Here is a 17257-nt window from a genome sequence, read left to right on the forward strand (position 1 = left end):
TGATTACATAATTGAAGATTTCTGTGTGCGTTTGTGTGTTCTATGTTTTATTTAAATTTAAGTGGATGCAGTGAAGAAGATGTGGAATGATAAAGGAAACGGATAAATATTATATTTGTTTGTTTTTTACCTGTTATTATACAATTGGAAGATGAAAAAAGAATTTTGCATATTGTAACGAAGATTCTGTGAGTATATATTCAAATTTAAATTATGAAAATTAGAGTGTTCAAAAATTTATTTATTTATTTTAACATATTATAGAAGTAAAGAGAATGGAATTTTTTATTAAATATTTTTTTTTTTTTTAGCTTTCGATCGAAAAAATTTTCACTCAAATCTTTGGAAAATAATTCGATTACAATTAATCGGAGAAAATAATAATTGCCAAGATAATTCTTATTGGCGTGAAAGTCTCTTCGTCGCAAAAAATCGAGGTAATATTTTTTTTATCGACACAAAACATTCTTCTTTGATTAAACACGTCGGGCGTCTTGACGGCGTCGAACGAAGAAAGGAAAAAAAGAAAAAAGAAAAAAGAAGCACGGCCAACTTTAATATCGAAGCCAAGTGACGCACGTTGATGCGGGAGAGCTCTCTCTCTCTCTTTTTCTCCTCTCCTTTAAAAAATAATCCGTGTCTTGAATTAGAAACTCAATCGTTCTCTAACGCGTGACTGAGAGAACGCACATGTTTTCACAAAGGGTTGAAATTGCTTCTCTACGTGTGTAGAATCGATGATACTCACTTGTAAATGTATAAGTAAGTAATTAATTATATTATTGTAAATATCAATGTAATATAATCAATAGATTTATTAATTTTTCTTTTTTTTTTTTTTTTTAGATGATGGAAAATATTCTTTTCAACGATGCTTTATTCAGGTATTGAGGTATTGAATATCGATAAAGGGCTGTCTCTTTTTTTTTTCCTACTATCTCAAATTAGTTATTCTTTTTTAAGTTAATTCGAATTATAAAAGAATTGATATATGATTTTTCTTTCAGAAGTCAATCATTTGATCAATTTGATGAAAAAGATACAATGGTACAATACAATAGTTTTACAAAATAAGTAAACACATTGTTTGCTTCTTCTTCTATGTGAAATTTACCCTTTGTCTGGTATAAACTATTTTTGTGAAGCAAATAAGCATGTGTATGTAACGAGGGTACGAAGGAGAATCCCGATAAATTGCAAGAAAAGTTGGTATAATGTTGATGAAATATGGTGGAGGGTGGCGAGTTGGTTTTAAGTTTACGACGCGCAGAATATCCCCCTGTTTTAAAGATAATATCCAACAAGAGTAACGAAGGTCTTGGTCCCTTTCTAGAAAAGGGTCGCAAAATCCAAACATTGTGACCTTGCATGCTCAACTACGCGAATAACGGATTAAAAAATTAATAAAAATTAGAAATATGAAATTAATAAATTGATAAAAATATACATGCATTGAATGTCGAATATATCGTGAATTTTAATGAATATATTGGATTTTTGGAAAGAGTGAAAGTTAATTTTAATTCTGTATAATTTTTTTGTTTTATATACACTTCTTTGACTAATTGAGTATAGAATAATTTATCAATGGGCCACTGGATGATATTTTCCTTTGTCCCATGTGACCCATAAGATATTTTAACACAAGTGACTGAAAAGTTTTAAGACAAGATCACCAATTTAACAGGTTACAAATATTATTCAGAAAAAGCTAAATAGTTTTTTAAATTTGTAAAATTATATTTAAACTCGTCGTCAAAAATATTTTATATCCATGTATTCTTTCTTACAAATTCACGAAACATTCGTGCAAAAATTCGCAAAATGTATCAAAGTCGAAGAATCTTATTCTCGAATGTGCAAAAACTCACTCAACCATTTTTAAATTAATTAAGAGATCTAGCACAACAAATAAGCTTTCGTTCTTCAACCGCGAAATCTTTTATTAACAATTGTTCGCTCTCAATCTTTGGCTTGATTTTCTGAGTGAATTGATATATCCAAAAGGGTCCCATCGGGTTCCGTTTCCCTTTTCCTCGCGAAAAGGTAGGAAGGGTAAACGTTGTCACAGTATCTTCTTCGTTTGATCTTTCTCCATTGCGCAAAAGACTTCCTTTTCAGTGAAAATAAACGCGGTGTGGTCGTCGCTTTAGAATTTTGTGCTCGATTTCAGATTGTGGATAGATGGTTTGAGGTTATGATTACAAAAGTTACAAAATTAACAATGTGTTTAATTTTTTTCTCTGATTGATAATTAAATTTGTTAACCATTGTTCTTGGCTATAATTAAATGATAATTATCGAGCAATATTAATTATTCTTAATCAAAATATTTATGCTATGTAAATATCTAATGAAATTATTGACATTTACTACTCGCTTTAACAAATTGTTATCTATATTATTGATCCTACTACTGAAAAATTCTTCGACTGTGATTACCTTTTTTCATTTGTCTGCCAGCATCACAACTGGTTTATTCTTAGTTGATTATGATTCATAATTAGTCCATCTATCTGAGAAAAAATTAAAAACATGTCACAGCTATTGTGTCAGTAAATGAAATATATTTCCAAGAGATAATGTAATTCGAGAGATAATTTACTTATTTTTTGGTGACAAAACATTTATCAATATCTTCTTTTTTTTCCATTTTCGAGATTACTGTATCTCCTTTTTCGCTTGCAGGTGTATACATTTTCAATGAAAAATCGTTTCCATAATCCTTGAATCGATGATACTCCTTCGACTGGTTTCTCCGTATATCCGTGAAAGAAGTTCTTCGATTTTACGAGTTCACAGAAAAAAAAGGAAAAGAAAAAACGTTCTCATTCCCAAACAACAATCGTAGCAGCGCAGACACGTGACAATAACTCGGGCGAAAATTCTCAGAGCATCTGGAAACGTCGTTATTCCCCGATTCCCTGCCATTGTGTCGCATTCGATCTGTCAAAGGGGTTGCATCTTTTCTCCCCTCTTATTCGAGGCGAGGAAGAGCCGAGGATCTTGCGCATCCTCCATTCGTCCCTTTTTCTTTTTCTTTTTTTTTTTCCACGAGCAAGACGAGAGTCGTTCAAAGGGAAGAATCGTACGTGCCTCGTCGAGCATATAGATTCTTTCCAACTTGTCTAGAGACGTCTGTCTTTGTACCTATCCATTTGTCTATCCATTTCACATGGTCTATTAAGCAAACTGTCATTGGATTGTTTCAAATTTTCTTTTTTTTTCTTTTTTCAGTTGTTGTAACGTAGAATCTTTTATGTTGAATTTATATACGCGTGTAAAGATGCGACTATATCCTGTATATTTATACAGGATTCAGATATTGCATTTTCCTCTTTTTGAACAGACTTTTTGAACATGTAACAAGCTCAATATAGTGAAACAAAGGTATATATATTTATGTAACATAGTTTATTCTTATTTCCTTTCTTAAATATATTCTTTATTTCAATCAAATTTATTTCCTTTAATTTATTTGTATTTTTCTTTTCATAGGAATGTTGGGTATAAATAAATTTAAACTTGGAAAGAATAGCAAGTGTTGATTATTCCAATGGTTCAATGCGAGGTGCAGAGGTATTGATTGGCTCCTTGTTGATGAAAGGAATAACTTCAATGTAAAAATACAAGTAAAACAATTTTTTACAATCTAAATTTTAATCCACAAACGAAAAGAAATCAGAAACAAGTGAATTTTAACAGATTAAGATAAGATATATCAATATCATTCTCCACTCGTCCACTATAAAAAATATTATTAACAATAATTAACATTTGATTAAGATGATCAAAACATTATTAAACATTGTACAATTAACAACATCTAATAGACAAGGAAACAAGAGCTCGATTCCATGAGAAAAAAGAAAAATATATATATATTTAGAACGAAGATTCCACTCTACATCTTATTCTCCAACAAATGGATAACATTGTCCGTACGAAACGGATCGGTGCACCACAACCGGTTGTTACAAGCGATTCGAGCAGCTCCCAGGGACAGAAAGGCACCAAGTTTAATCTAGCCTGTGCAATCTCGTCTAAACGTATCGAAATCCGGTCGAATATAAATCACAGGGGTGTGAGGGGGTGAGGCGTATCCGAAAGCGAGCCATCATTTATTCAACGTTTCGCCTCTGATCCCTAGCCAACCTGAAGGGGGTGGAACTGGACTTCCTGGACACCTGGAATTCCCCCCATAGCTTCCTACTATTCCCTCGTAATCATGCCAGGGGATTAGTTAGTGACCAGCTTCGCTTTGTAATCGCCAGTGTTTCTCACCCTCTCCTCCCCTTTCGACACTCTGAAAGACGTCGTAAAAGAAACGGATAAACGGATATTGTACACTCGTAGGAGTGATGCAAGATTTAGCTTTATAGATAGTGGATCTAACGAGGAGATTATTCCGTGTTTTACAAGCATGCGATTCGGCTTATTGTCGGGGATAAATAGTTGTAACTTTCAATTGTTATTCTCTTGTTCAACGTGGGGAGGGGGAGGGGGGAGTTTTTCGAAAATGTTTGGACAATTTGAGGAAAGGAAAAAGGGAGATTCGGTTTTAGGGATGTGTTATCTATCGGACAAGTGAATTTGCGATTGAATGATCGATCTGTACTACTTGTTCCAACTATAATTGATTTATTTTACTTGTCCGGTTAGGTTTGAATTATCGATCGTTTCATTTTTCTGATCGTGACAGGCTTATCCCATTATTTGTAACAACAGCCACTGTCCATTTGTCTGGTATATGATCGATCTGTATTACTTAGTCGAGAATGATTGATTTATTATTGTCTGATCGTTTAAATTATATTTCGATGTAATATGGAATGCTTAAATGATGCTTTTCGATAAATAAAAGCATCGTTTAATTTAAATGTTATATATATCACAATGCAAGTACAATATTATAATTGGTAGAGCAATTGTTGGGAAATATTCAGTTATATGAATGTTATGTGGATTTTAGGGATGTAAGAAATGTTTCTAAGTGAACCAGAATGACATTTTCATTTTAGAAAAATGATCCTCAACCTGAGATGGCTGAATGAGTGCATCATTTATGCAGAGAGCAAGTTTAAGAGGCAAAGATACATTTTTAGAAAACTTCTGATTCTTTTTCCAACCAAGCAGTGAAAATTTTATACGCTGTTACTCTGATATTAAAATATATCCTCAAAAATAAAGAAACACAGTGTTTGAGATAAACTCACATAATTTTTCTCAAATAAAGCATATGAAATATTATAAAGATATTTCTATTTGCAATGAGAAAAACAACATGAGTACATTTGATGTTCATTTTTGATACATTGTCGACTAAAATCAATTTCCTTCTGATTAACAATAAAATGTTCAATGATTATTAGAATTATTAGAAAAACTAAAAACTACGATTAATAAAAATAATATTCAGGAAATCGATCCACGACCAAGAATTATCGTTCTAAATCTTTCCATGCATCATAGTCCCACTGAAATGGAATAATTTCGCGATATTTCATCCGAAATGCGTTTTCGCATTGCAGATTTTAGGCAAGGGAGAGGATTAAGCGACATTTTTTTTTTTCGAGAGAGAGAGAGAGCTTTGCCCTCGAGCTTTCATCAATCATCGAGCGCGTCGGTGGTCGGATCGACGAGGTTGACAATGGGTGGCGATTCTTCCCTCGAATATGTCAGCCATCCTTATCTTCTAACATCAATCACGCGTTTAGGATTAATAGCCGTGGATGAGACAGTGATTTTCACGATTACAAAACTGACAGATCCTTTTGCTTCGTTCTTATTATCCCCGCGACGAATATTGTAATATTCACACGTCGGATAAGAAGATCAAAGAATTTTTTAATTTTTTAATCTATCTTAAAGATTGATCCTTATTTTTTTTTACTTTTCATTCGATTTAAAATCAAATTTGTCTTTGAGATATTAATCTAGTTCTGCATGAATATTTACATCGATATTTCATTTTATCTACATTTTCGTTCTTCCTTCCTGAAATTTAAATTCAAAATCCATTCTTCACAAATATCTCGAATCCACTCCAACATAATTCACTCTTTCGAAAATTCCACGAGTATATAGCATTCCATGTAAAAAATAAACAATATATAAATCCATGGTAATGTCCAATTTCACGTATTTCCGGAACCGGAAGATCGTCATTCCGTTCCTTGATTAACCAGAGTTTTCTTCTCCCCTCCTTGCGAGAGAGAGAGAGAGAGAGAGAACGAAACAATTTCTCAGCTCATAAAGAAGCCAATGCTTCCTAGCAGAGATGTTTTGGAAAATTGATCTCTCCGTTGGATTATTCGGTACACCGACAATGAAAGGCTTTAAATTGGAGTTGGTGGAAGTTTTAGTCCTTGGCAACGATGTGTTTTGGGAAATTTGGGAAAATTGCGTGCGGTGAAAATTGGAACATTGATGGTAACTGATAACCAAATGGTTTCCACGATGAAGATTCGTCGAGTCGAATGATTGAAAGCATAGTGGAAGAAGGTGATGAAGGATTTGTGTAAAAAAGAAAAGAAGCCAATTTATTGTAAAGCGATCGACTCGTACTACTTTTCTCGACGAAATTATCGAGCATACTACTGATCGAATTATTATCGACTCTGTCGATTGATTCTTGATTTTGTTGCTTGTTTGATAAAATTACCGATAAACTATCGGTTTGGCCAAGTACTGTTGACCCTATATTGCTTGTCTGATAAATTTACCGATATACTACTATTTGCTCGAGTAAATTATTGACCGCGTGGTCCGATCAATTTTCGATCGTACTACTTGTTTGGCAAAATTATTGATTTGGCATATATATTTAAATTTGAAATTTAATTCAAACTCTTGATGTCTTCTCATTGAGTGAGAAAGTGTGTTTGAACGAAAGTCAAGAGTGGAAAAAGTGTTTTATCAAAAATAGCCAGAGGTTATTTTTCATTAAAGATAAAGGAAGAATGTAAAATAAGAAGAATGGGGCTCCATCCATTTTTTGCGAAGAAATGCATTCGTACTTATTTGTATCCCGTTCTATTTTATAAAAGTAACATCCTCCCTCTAATCCATCTCTGACTGTATCACGCTGCACCATTGGAGGGAATATTACGGTATATTAAATTCTATAAGAAATCGTTTCTCCTCGAAATATATTGCAATAACAAATTATCTTTCGTTTTCCTAAGATTGATAACCGAAGAAGTATTTTCCATTCGTAAGATCAAAAGTTAAAATTAATTAAATATCCTATCATTTTTTATCATTCCTTTATTATTTGAGAAATAATGATCATTTAGAAATAATTTGTTTCTTATTATAGTATTTCGATAATTTTATTTTATTTGTATTATACAAAATAAATTTGATATTTTTATTTCATAACAATTAAAATTTAATTACATTAAACAATAGACTTTTCAAATTCGTATCAAAAGCAGCAATAAAACAGATTTTTAAGGTTCACCTTAATTTTGATAAATTTCAGTTTAAACGTTTCTTAAACGTTCGAAATTTCGTGGAGAAGGGGGGAAAAGAAGTGGATTAAGTTGGAGAGTTAAGAGAATCGACAGTTCCAAACTCTTAAGCTTGGAATAATTCCGAGTGCAATAGCTCAGAAAATTCGGTCACCGGATTTTGAGACGTTAAAAACCACATTCGACTCATTCTCAATTTCCTTTGCAATATTTTTCAAACCTTATGAATAATAAAAGAAAGCTTACAAAATAAAGAATAAAGATTTTTTTACTCGAACTCTTCTTCCTTTTATTATAAAACTATAATAAAACATGGTTTGTCAGTGTATTATTCCTATGAATCTTCAAGCTTGTTTAAAAAATGAAGCTGTATCTGAAAAAATATATTATCTATATTTTACATTTCTTTACACAATTATATTTATTGTATTATGCCAATTCATAAATATACATATTGGCATTAGAAACTCAATTTTGAAAAGAATAGTTTAACTTCTAAAATCAAGTTACCACAATTACTTCAAAAACATAATTTATTTTTAGAAGATAATTAACATTATTGTGATACTAGTGCCATATTAACTACTACTTAATTATAAATGTTTGCAAATTATAAAATATATTTCTCCTCATTGAAGAAACATTCTTTCACATTTTTTAAATATATTAAAAAATTACTATTCTATTTCATTTTATTCATTGAAAAAGCAGATCACGTAAATCGATATTAAAAAAAAATTTTAATAAAAATCAAAATTGCTTGTTGCAAAAATCTCATAAATAATGTGATTAATATATAAACGATTAAAAATTAAATTAAAAATTCCATCAAAATTTCCATACGAAACACAACAACGAGATGTACAATCAACATCAATATTGAAAATGAAAAAAAAAAATGAATAACTATTTTCCTAGAAAAATCGTTGAACTCTTGTAAAATTTCTCGTCACAGTATGTGGCTCTGTTAAAAATTCAGATTCGACAATTCTTGTCCCAGAATCCACGAAAACATCCTATGTAAACCAACTGTGCATCGTATCCCTTCGAAATTCGCCATAAGGGACGGTTATATTCAACGTGGGTTGGCGCTAGTGTCGAGAATACAGATTTACGAGGAAATAAGTTATTAGAGCGTAAACTATGGTGTTAAAACAAATTAGTTCCTTCCTTTTTCTTTCTTTTTTTCATATCCCACTATGTAAGTCCATTTTCTCTCTGCCCGTGTAAAAAACAACAAATAAAATGAAAATCTTTTTATTGGCGCGTGACCTTTGACCCTTATAGGGCTTACGATAAATTTCTTACAGAATATAGAAATTAGCCTTATAGAAATAATTGATAGAATGTTTTAGGGATTAATAGGTATAGGATTTAGTTTGATGAGTTTTGAAAATTATAGTTTTAAAGATTTGAACAATTTTTTCAGTTTTATTTGATCAATAGATATACTTTTGACATATTAAATATAATGTAAAGGGGAATGCATATTTTTAAATATTTTACAGAAAAGAGAGTAAAGAAATAGAAATAGATTATACAACAAGAATATCAATAAAAGTAACTAGAAAGTTGGAATTATTAAAAAATTGTAATAATTATAAGTTACTGAATTAGTAACTAGAAAATTACTAAAAGATCACTGTAAACTGTAAACCTATTGACATAAGTTAAAATATGAACACGAATTTTTATTAATTAAATTAAAGTAACTAAATTAAAATATTAATTTCGCCAATACATATCACAATGCACAAAAGAATAAATAGGAATTAATATAAAAATTAAATTACATAACCTATGTCATCGAAATTATTAAATATATTTATTATTTTATTATACCATATTTAATTTGTTTAACGTTACATTGAATTCAATTCTGACATGTCAGAAATATAGAAATGTCTCTTTTTTCACATGATAATGTTTCATCAAAGTGATCGTGATATACATATACCATATACATAAATAAATAGTAAAAAAATTTTGAATGAAACATTAGAAAATCAAGATTTACGTATCAGAGGTTAGATGTAAAGATTTACCGGAAAAATATTTGAATTAAGGCAATACGAGAACGAATGGATCTCGTCTATAAAACGAGTTGTGATTTATCGATGGCTTAAAGCTTGGTTTGCATGTGCATTCTTTGCGTGCGCGAATATCGATCGAAAACTGATAAAGTTATATGACGATAAGAAATATAATTTTCTTCTATGAAAAAGTATTCGATTGGTTATTTTTATTCGTTTTTCCATCCAGTGGATTATATTTGCAAATTTTTATTCTTATTCCATTTTGAATAGAATTATATCAATCAAAGTGACAGGGCTTTAAAACTTTTTTTTCTTTTTTTTTTCCTTTATACATTAAGTAAAATTATTATTTACTTTTATTCAACCAAAAAACAAAATTAAAATGTTTGAATAATGTAGTATTTGAATCTTATACGGAAAATATAAATTTATTGATAATCATTTCCATAACTAACCTCAAAATTACTTTCCAGAGTGTCACAAATTAGCTTTAATTAACTTTAATACGTATCTTGGTCACTATCGATTAAACCATAATATCATATTCATTTAGTTAATATTGTTTGACTTTCGAACAACTGAAATGTGACCCGCAGGAATATTACTGAGTACTTTATTCCTAAAATACAATCAAAGCTGTACTTTTAATTAATGCAACGTAATAAACTATAATACCTTATAATAAATACAGCTGCCATTTAATTCTTTCATTATTCTCATAAATTCAAACATTATATCTCACAATCATAAATAAATCAAAATAATTTTTATCATTTTGTAATCAAAGAATTTAAAAAATATCCCATTTATTTTAACATAATTTATCATAAGAAAAAATTGAATATTTTTAATAGTAAAAATTCAACCAAATACTCTTCACAAAAATTCACACTATGTCAAAGATACATTTCTCAAAAAATTATAATGTTCTAGACAACTTCCTTACACTATGATATATAATGTTATTCGAAACAGTCTTGAGGTTAGGTATGTTTAACTGTCGTGTTCGCAAGTAGACAATTATGAATCCACCATCCATCGCATAGAATCATATTTTTGTCGAGAACCACGCTCCAATGATATTCGTTCGTTTAATTCATTGCATTCAGAATAAACATCAGATGGAGATGTGGGAATAAGATGTGTCTCTCAAGGATGCAATTCAATTCGAATAGGTTAATTGCTTGCCTTCCTTGAATATAATTATTCTTGTGATCGAAAGGAATAATATTTGAAAATATTGGATGGAATTGCAGTTCTGTTTGAAACTTTGAATTCGAGGTTATATCCTCAGATTTGATAGAATGTTGTAAAGTGCATTATAGATTAAAATATTGAATATGAATATAAATGAAAACGAATGTTTGTATTTCATTATGTAAAATTTTAATGTCACTTTACAATTTTTGGACATTTTGATTTGAAATTTTGAAAATCTTTGAGGTTATCAAATTAAAAATGTTTGAACTATTAATGTATTCCTTAGAATTTAAAGGTTATTAGTGCAGAAAATTTTCTCATGTAAAATCTATTAATGTTTGAAATATTTATTTCAAATTAAAATTAAAATTAATAGAAAATTCAATATACGTAATTATAAATTGAAAATTTGAAGTTATATTTTGTTAAATTAATAATAAGAAACTTAGAAAAGCAGTTATTTTTTCATATTTGATACAAAGTCTTAATATATGTGATATGTCTTGATACAAATTTTTAAAATTTCATTTATTTTCAAGCAATCGTTTCCAGAAATAAGAATAATCTTCTCGTATTTCCCTATGAAAGAAAGCAATTTTTCTCTTCTCGACACTTGTATCTATTATTTTTGTTTTCTTTATTCCTCGTCCCTCCAATTTTTCACTCTATTTTATTCTTTCTCACTATTTTCTCTATTTTCCTTATTTCGTTTTCCTGGATTTCTTTCCTCTGTTTTTGACTTCCAGTTCATCGATATACGATGAAAGAGATATTCTACCAATATTCGTTTTTTATTTGAAAAAAAAAAATGTTTCGATCTTATAAAATATTCAATCCATATAATACAAATTTCTGTTTTTAAAAAGAGAGCTACTTTATGAATTAAAAATATACAACGTTACATTTATGAATGAACAACGTGTATATGTATTAAATTCCTTACATAATACTACAGAAAAAAGAAATGAAATAAGTAAAAATATTAATATTTAAAATCGATATTCGAAAAATTATTTGATTAATGATGATTAAATATATATATATATATATATTTAAAATTATTTTAATTTAAAAATTATAATAATAATCACTTAATATAAAATTAAAATTATGAACATATCATTTTACATCTTCATTTTCTCTACTTTATTCTTGTTTTAATTAATGTTACAAATTTTATCACGACTGGAAACGAATCTATTAAAACTTGAATTTGCTCGGGACAAACATCAGCTTTCCAAATAGCTGGATTGTTTGAAAGGACGCGAAAAAACAAAAAAAAAAAAAAATCCTCGCATTGTCGTTGCTTACCTTTCCCCTGCTTCTTATTTGACTTTTTAAAATTCAACAGGGATGCTAATAAATATAGGAGGCTACGCCAACACGTGTACCTTGTCGTCTCTAATTTCTATCTTCTCTTTCTTTCTCTTTTTCATACGATTTTCTCCTTCTGCTCTTCCTTTAACCATGTTTTTTTTTTTTATTTTCTCGCTGCACACATTTTTTAATTTTCTTTCTTCCATTTTTTGTATTCTTCTTCTGTTTTTTTTCTTTCATTTTATCTTCTGATTTAGTTTAAATTTAACTTTCTTTTTCTATATTATTTTCGTTTCGTGTTCTTTCTTCATCCTTTTTTTCATTCTTCGTATCCTTGTATCCTTCCTCGTGTTTTTTCAAATTTCAAATCTTCGATTTCTTTCACATATTTATTCTCTTTAGAGATCTTTTACATCTCCCTTTTTTTTGACTCGAAATTCATCGATATGCGACACGAGATATTCCATCGCCAACCAACAGTTTTCGAATCCCCGCGCCACTCTCATCACCATAAATCCTATTTATCTTTCGTTATTTGACTATCAGAAATTTTACACGCATTATCATATCACCCGACGTATTCTCTTAAAAACTCACTCGACGAACTTATTTTCGCCGAAATTATCCGAGTTTATAATATTCCAATACATCTGGAATTCTTTTTAAGAGATCGAATCGAAAAGAGATTCTTATGGATATAAAGTCTTCATTTACTTCTCTCTAATTTTTCTTTCGAAAACGAGTTTGTTTATAAATGAAATTATATTTTTAATTATTTTCTCAGCTTCAAACTGGTTAATGAAATGATATATATTCAAAAATTCATGAATTCAAAAAAATAAAACTATTATTCATTCAAATTATTGAGAAAATATAGAACGTAATTTTCACTGCTTTAAAAATCTGAACTGAATTATAAACAAAAATTACTAAAAAAAGAAGAGAAAAAAAAAAAGAACTCACCCCCTATCCGTTCACGCATTTAATTTTCTCCCGAGGCACGAGGTCGTCTCGAGGAACACGAGGGTCGAGTCGAAGGGCGAGCAACGCCCTTGGTCGTTCACCATGCAAATTAATGCGCATTTAAATCGGGTGTCGTGAAATTACGCGCGTTAATCAGACGAAAACTCGGCCAGCTTGTTAGCCGATATTGTTTCGTAATCTTGGAAATTTTTGGATCAGAATGGAGCGGGGCGAGAAGAGGAACCGATTTGCACAGGCCGTTTTTATGGGCCTCGTTAAGACGTAGTTCGATGTAGTTGCGTGCCCGATCGATACCACTACACTACGGCTGACGCGCGATAGGCCTATACTACTGCCCGTATATCGCCTACGCTCGAACAATCGCCGTTTTACGGTATCGTGTCGCTGAATCGTGTGTTTCAGGATTATGGGTTTCGAATTATTCGTAAGGGAAACGTGAATAATAAAAATTGCATAATAGTTAGAAAAGATAGACACTGTTTACCAGATCACAAATTCCTTCGAATCAATGATTGTTTTTTTTATAAATTTCAAATTTCCATGATTAAAATTTTCAAATAAATTCATTTCAAATAAATTTCACGAATTGTAACATAAAATAGTTTAAGTGAAACGATTATTTTTCGCTCGTACTCGCAAATCCGTTAACTTAACCAGAAACGCCTGTACGTAGGCAACCGGTCCGGTCGTCGTGCTCGGTTGATCGATGTGAGCGGGTTGCCTGCGTACAGGCGCGTTCTTGAACATCGTCGCAACTCAAAGATTGAAGATTCTTCTCGCGTAATTTTCGAATTCTCTATAAACTCGCACACGGTGTCCCACATTCACGAGACAAGATAATAAACGCTCGAAATCGACGCGATGGCACATGATCGAAGGATTATTATTAATGCTGATCCCGACGAACGTTCCACGACGAGAAATCGCGTCGAGTCACGTCGAACTTTATGAAAGTCGTCAGCAAACTCGGCTCCCCGACATGGACCAAGCCTTTGATGCGGTGCTAAATTCGAGAGGTGAAATTTGACGAGACGGGAAGGATTTGCCCGACGAGTTAATACCGAGGATGAAATTGCGGCGTGGTTTATCATTTTCAGCACGTGGTATATATATATATATCTTTGATTTCTGCGAGATTACAGAGATGACAAAGTTGCAAGGATCTTTTGATCGAACATTTTGAACATTCAATAAGAATATAATTATTCCAATTTCATTTCGAATTCATCTTATTGAAAACAATTTTTTTTTATTTTGATAAATAACTTGATCACGTACATCTACACGTAAGTTTAAAATTTAACATTTGCAATTCAATTGTTTCACTCTAATTGAATTAAGATTCTTGTCATTCCTCGACGAAACTGAATATTATTTACAAATTCAAGAAAATCAAAAATTAACACTTATCCACCGGAACAACACATATATATATATATATATATTTAAATATAAATAAATTAAATAAATTAATTAAATATATAAATATAAATATATTTAAATATATTATAATATATAATTATATATTATATAATAATTAATATTAATATTAATATATTGTATAATTATATAATAATTATATATATAAAGAATTTAATTCACTACTTATATATTAATTTATAAATAATTATAATTTATTATATATTATATAATTATAATAATTCTTGTCATTCCTCGACGAAACTGAATATTATTTACAAATTCAAGAAAATCAAAAATTAACACTTATTCACCGGAACAACATATATATATATATATTTAAATATATTATAATATATAATTATATATTATATAATAATTAATATTAATATTAATATATTGTATAATTATATAATAATTATATATATAAAGAATTTAATTCACTACTTATATATTAATTTATAAATAATTATATATATATAAATATATATATATTATTAATATTAATATATATTAATATTTTATATTAATAAATATATATATATATTTATATATTGATATATAAATATTTATTATTTAAAAATTTTTTCAAAAATTAAAAAATATTAAAATTTAAGTTAATTTTTTATACTAATTATATAAATCATAAATAAACAAATATGAATAATATGCATAATAATTAATTTTTTAATTTAATTTTTTTTAAATTTAAATAAAACTCAAAAAAACCCAAATGAAACTCAAAAAAATCCAAATAAAACTCAAAAAACCCAAACCCCATATATATATATATATATATAGAATACGAATAAAGTTTCCTCCAAAATTCAACAACTGATCCAACAACTATTCATTACATGCCAACGCACGCATATTCAAGATTTCTAAAACACCCACTGGTATTCATCAGCCGTGTATATGCCCTTCCTCTGCAAAAAGGGGCAGCCTTTTGAAAGCGCCGTGTGAACCGACTGTCCGCGGCACGTGCCTTCAGACAGCAGCTCCAAAGAACAATGGACGGATCTGTAGGCAACGCGTACAAGCTGGATTCCAAACAGAGACACTCTGTATATCCATCACTGCACTTGCCCGGACAACATTGTCCTCGACTTGGCTATGCATCGATGCCTCGTGTTTCTAAGAGAGAGGGAGAGAGAGAGAGAGGGATAAGAGATTGTCTGATGGGAGAAACGTGCGTTCATTTAGGGCATTAAAGCTTTTGTCGGTGGTAACAAAAGTTTAAAAACTTTTGTCGAGGAAAGTGGATTACATTGAAGATAATTGAAAATATAAGGAAAATTGGACTTTGCCAAGAGATTGGCAAAATCATGTTTCAGATAATTGAGACAATTCTGCATAGGAAAATTGTGTCCACAAATAATGTAATGTTTATAGTTGTATCAAGTGTGTATTTTAAAAGTTGGTTCATATACATTAAAATTTTTGGGACTCAAGAAAGTTTGAATATAAGTTATACAGTTATATAGTTATATTAGTTATATAGTTTGAATATAAGTTTGAGAAATATTGTTGTGAATGGAAGAAGTTTTATTGAGTTAAACATTTTTGGAAGAGAAAATGAATTTGAATTTGAATATTTCATGATACAGGATATTCTGAAATATTTTGCAGGTTTCAGAATATGGTTTGTGTTATATTTGGATTGGTATATAATGAAACTTTGGGATATTAAAGTAGGGCATATTGAGAAACACTGTGTTGTGAGTGGAATAAGGGAATTTTTGTTGTTGTTGTTAATAAAAGTTCTATTTAATTAAAAACTTTGGGAAGGATGAACTTAAAAATGCTTTTGGATTTGTCTTTCACAATATGGAACATATGATCCATTTCAAAATAATTTGCAGGTTTCAGAGCATGGGTGACTGTTGTATAATGAAACTTTGAGATGTTAAAGTAGGGCATGTTTCAAGAAATGTTGAGAAATACTGTTGTAGATGGAGTAAGGGTGTCCTTGTTTTTGTTAATGAAAGTTCTACTAGGTTGAAAGTTTTGGGTAGAACTTGGAAGACACTGTTATAGACTTAACTGAACCAATGCAATGGAAAGAAAATTGTATGCATTGATATAGACCTATGTTTCATTATTTGAAACTATATTTCATAGTTTTACCATTTAACAATTTATAAATATTACTTTTATTATACAAGAACTTTGAAGTATGATTTAAAAAAAAAAAAAAAGAAAAAATTGAGAAGCACTGTTATGGATGTAATGAAATATGAAATTTGAGTTTTAAGTGATGTAGATTTTAATAAATTTCCTGTGTTACATATTCCTGTAGAATACATATGGAATAAGAGAATGAGATATTATACGTATAATGTAAAACGTGGGCGTACAACATTTGTTGACAGCAATAAGCCATCAATGATTCGAACAATAAAATATTTTATTCCCCGTATAAAACCAAAAATCCAATTACCTTTAGCAAAAGTCAATATAAATAAATATACTGGCAATATACGATGACGATCTCATTAATCGGCCCTTCTCGTCATCGTCGATAAACCGACCAACAACGTTGTTTCAACTTGAGAGTTTTATGCCCTCCTCGTAAATTGAACGAAGAGAGGTCGGTTAAACGAAGATATCGGCTTCTTTACCATAAAAGTCAGCTTTATTTTCACAAAACGACACATCAATTGCACGCCCTCTAGGTATAAGCCCTGATGCAGAAGACTTTCATCCTTCCTCTCTTTCGACAAGTATACGTTTCTTTGAGACACGTATCATTCATAAAGAATACTTAATGCTATAAAATACATCCAAAAAATAAAATATAACCTATAAAAAATATATATATAT

At 29.9% G+C, this 17257-nt stretch overlaps 1 protein-coding gene and 1 long non-coding RNA gene across 14 annotated transcripts in view; both read left to right on the plus strand.

Annotated features, from left to right (window-relative positions):
- The window catches only part of LOC100576291, a 160215-nt gene that overhangs the window by 70910 nt on the left and 72048 nt on the right, over positions 1-17257 (plus strand). The window lies entirely within an intron of this gene.
- Positions 318-7265, plus strand: LOC100578458. 4 transcript variants are annotated; one of them, XR_003304502.1, is made up of 5 exons: positions 318-762; positions 847-892; positions 1008-3146; positions 3238-3390; positions 3499-7265. It is a non-coding gene; the product is annotated as an uncharacterized LOC100578458 (long non-coding RNA). The 4 variants fall into 4 exon arrangements; XR_003304497.1 differs by having other exon boundaries at positions 1008-1205; positions 2689-3390; XR_003304493.1 differs by having other exon boundaries at positions 1008-3390.

Source organism: Apis mellifera, linkage group LG1 (assembly GCF_003254395.2).
Source record: "Apis mellifera strain DH4 linkage group LG1, Amel_HAv3.1, whole genome shotgun sequence".
NCBI classification, from domain to species: domain Eukaryota; kingdom Metazoa; phylum Arthropoda; class Insecta; order Hymenoptera; family Apidae; genus Apis; species Apis mellifera.